This window comes from Neopsephotus bourkii, unplaced genomic scaffold, assembly GCF_033783945.1.
Source record: "Neopsephotus bourkii isolate Nb327-2 ecotype Australia unplaced genomic scaffold, CSIRO-AGI_Nbou_v1 NB_211, whole genome shotgun sequence".
Classification (NCBI taxonomy): domain Eukaryota; kingdom Metazoa; phylum Chordata; class Aves; order Psittaciformes; family Psittacidae; genus Neopsephotus; species Neopsephotus bourkii.
The window spans coordinates 19,644-23,239 of NW_026900723.1; the positions used below are offsets into that span (position 1 = coordinate 19,644).

At 40.0% G+C, this 3,596-nt stretch overlaps 1 long non-coding RNA gene across 1 annotated transcript; it reads left to right on the forward strand.

Moving 5' to 3' along the window:
* The first annotated feature begins 1,452 nt into the window (after nucleotides 1-1,452).
* On the forward strand, nucleotides 1,453-3,266 carry LOC133207441 (uncharacterized). Its single transcript, XR_009724044.1, has 2 exons — nucleotides 1,453-2,780; nucleotides 3,212-3,266. It is a non-coding gene; the product is annotated as an uncharacterized LOC133207441 (long non-coding RNA).
* Nucleotides 3,267-3,596: the final 330 nt, after the last annotated feature.

Here is a 3,596-nt window from a genome sequence, read left to right on the forward strand (position 1 = left end):
TAAACCAGGCACATGCTGTCAAAAAGAGAAAATAATGGATTAAATGAAAAAAAAAATCTGTATGAAAAACGATGTACTGACCCAAAAGACAGAAAATAATTTGCAAAGAAGCTATTCTCTTATTTTAGATTACAGCAAGAGGTGAAGATTAGAGAGGGAGGAAAAGAGACATGTTACTTAGTTATTTCCTGAGAATAATGGGGGGGGGGGGGGAGATATTGCAGACTGAATATTGAGCCCAGGCATCAGTGCTTATTGGAACCTGATAAGGAAAGTGCATAAGTGTTAGATAAAGGTGAAGTACAGCTGTGTAGAAGGACTGACCTGCTCTTCCCTTTGGAATGAAAACAAGGACTGCGTGTTTGATTCTGAGACTGTGAAATAATTTAGGAATTCAAAAAAAGAAAGATCAGAATCTGTTGTAGCAAATGGCTGAGGGTACCCAGACAAGACTTGCTAGTAGATGGTTTCTGTGCCTGAGCACATGCAAAGTTCCAGTAGGGAAAACCAGCACTGTGGTATGCAGAAATGAGCAAGGAGCCAAAAGCTTTTGTCTGCCACAGAATGACTGTCAGTTTTTAAAACATTCTACTTGGTTTTCCTAGCAAAAATTAGTACCAAGGAAAGTTCAAGGAGGTTCAAAATGAAATCCTCATGCAGCAGGACTTAGGCCAACCAGTAATGGCCTCGGCTCTTCCTTCCTAAAACGGCCTTTCTACTACCGTGGACTGTCCTAGTAATTTGGAATCTCACCTCATCAGCATGCTCCTATTTTTATCACATGTCTAAAGGTCAAAAGGCAACGTCCTGGGCTCTGATGCCAGACAGCACCTCCCTCGCAGATGGATAGCAAGCATGTCCAATCCTGGGTAGCAGCCAGGATGAGAGAAAACCGCTGCAATAGCCTCCCTTTTCCAGCTGCTCTCCTTCCTCAGCCTGTCTGGAGCACAGGGACACTTTTTCTTATCTCTAGATCTGAGGCTACCACATTCTAGCACCTTACCAGCAGTGCTAACACCTTCACCTTAGGAAGTTTCCTTCTGGCCTCTACAATGACACTGTTTGTTCTTTGATAAGAAAATCCTTCATGTCTTCTTAGGAAAACATTAATATGGGCAAGCACTTTGCAGGATAGGAAAATAACTCCAAGAAGTCCTCCTTTTGCTTCACTGAGCTGTTTTCTGCTTCGCTGCTATTAGCAGTCTTGTCTTTTCTCAGCGGCATCAATAATGTCCTGGATACAAGATCAACTGGAGTAAGAATTTTGAAGACTATGCCATTTCTTGGTACTGGATTTTAATGTAAGATTCTAATGGGTATTTTTATGTTTTTCCAAATTTGCTTTGGAGTGTGTAGGGAATTGAAAAATAGATCACGTACGTGTTTGTTACCAAACCTACTTTTAAACTGCCGTAATGTTGTTATGGTTCTGTACATGAGTGTACATGGTGTTACTAGGACTCGTGTAAATCTGAAGCTAACTGTAGATAAAGGTAACTTACTGCTTTAAAAAATAGAGTCAGAAACTCCAAAATGACAGCTTTTTTTTTGAGAAATACATTCTGAATTTCAAACAAGCCATTCAGAGGGAAAACACATAATGCTGGGAAGCCTTTAAAGGGCTAGGACTTCAGACCAGTTTACGAAGGTTTAATTAAATAAACGGATGTTCTTTTTCTTGTCCTTCTGCCCATCTGGATTAGTTTGCCCAAAACATCAGGTTTTGATTGTGATCAGGCTGACCTATTTTTTATCTTTAGCCACTGGCTAAATAAACTGGGAACGTTAACAAGAGAAGTTCCTGAACACAGGCAAGAAAAGGGTTTCATTTCTTTTGAGTCTGCTCTAGTACAAAATTCTGATGTAACACCTCAAAATTCTGAGAAATTAAATATTCTGTGAAGTGTCTGAGAAGGATCTTTGTTGTATGGAATCATTGTTCACACTGATTTACTCACATTGCTTTAGAAGGCCCTCCTGAGTAAAAAGGCCTTTTGCAGTCATTTTTTTCCTTTCTGACTTGCTTTCTGGGAGTGAAATGAAAGTAAATATTTCCTTCCCACAGACTTGATAAAGACACTGTAGATATCTTTCATAGGGGTCCCACTGATGGCTCTTTACAGGTTCTTTTTGTGCATCACTATGCTCTGATCATTTTCTTCTCCGATGGGTAGAAAGAGTCACTGGCTTTCCTCCTAAAATTAATCCTTTTTTTCTAGGAAAGCTCCTCAAATGTTACTTTATTAATATTGTTTCTTTGCAAACAGGGATTTTAAATGGAGGACATAAAACACTACCTCCACACACACAGGTATTTCTCCAGTTTAACTTTCTGTGTTGCAGACTAGGCCGTGGCCTGGAAAAGGCAGTGAGTTGGTCAGCCAGTGTAAATGACCAAACCAGACCTGCACTGGTCCCATTCGGACACCCTGAGAACTTAGTGTGTGTAAACATTTCTGTCTGTGTTCTGTGAGATCATCATATAGAATCTGTCTGTTTCTAATAGCAGAGAGCCATGAGGAAATATTTCATAAGGAAGATTTTGAAATACATTTTTTTCAAACCAGTCTCCTACATGAGATGAAGTGACCCTCATTTGGAGTAAGAGGCATGCAAGAAATATTCTCACACTTGTTCTCCCTGTGTTTCTGTTTCTCGTCTTTCTAGTGGGCTGTTCATTGCAGTGATTGTGAGCCTGCTCTTCCTTGTGTTATTGAGGTTCATAGCTGGGGTTCTTTTCTGGATTTTCATCTTTGTCATGATTGGAATTATTGGTTATGGTAGATGCAACCCTCCAGCCCCTGAGGCTGTTTTTCCTTATTGCTTAATTTTGGGCAAGGAAAGTAAGTGATTGCATCAATTAAATGTTATAGTTGGGAGAATTAGTGCCTAGGTTTAGACAGAGTTAAGTGAGAAGGGCTTAAATGGCAGCAAAATTTAGTAAGAATCCAGCTGTGCTGATACTTAGCACCAGATGTGGTAACCCGAACTATCTACCCCCAGTGTGCTTAGTCTGCATTCACTTGTACTGATCTTTCTTTTCTATAGATGTGATGTTATAGCTGACTAGTCTTGCAGTAATGCGTGCTTGGGTTTTGCTTACCTAATCTGCTGAGGACAAAACACTTCACTTGCCAAAGGTTTAAATAACCCCAACCTTGTCTTTGCACTCTTCAGAAACGCTCATTTTATATTGATAGCTTTTTAACAGGCAGCTGGCATTGTTACTGGGAGTATGACCATCTTAAAGGAATACCTGGATCTGACCTTACTGTTTCTGATACTGGATTCCAGACAGACTTCAGAGTGTACCTGCAGCTGAGGCAAACATGGTTAGCGTTTAGTAAGTGCCCTTTAAACTTGGTATCTGTTAATGGATGTTCAGGAGATTCAGTCACTGTCTTGCTACAGTTTCTGCCTTGTTAAATCTCCTCCTCTACATATGTTGCTTATTTGTATAGCACAAAAATATACTTTTTCTGCAAGGCTACTAGTATATTTGTAAGGGGACATAATGCAGTCATACTAGCGATGAGAGTGAAAAACTCTTGTGCTTCTAGCATTCTACTTCCTGTGTGTTCAGTCTTCACAATGGG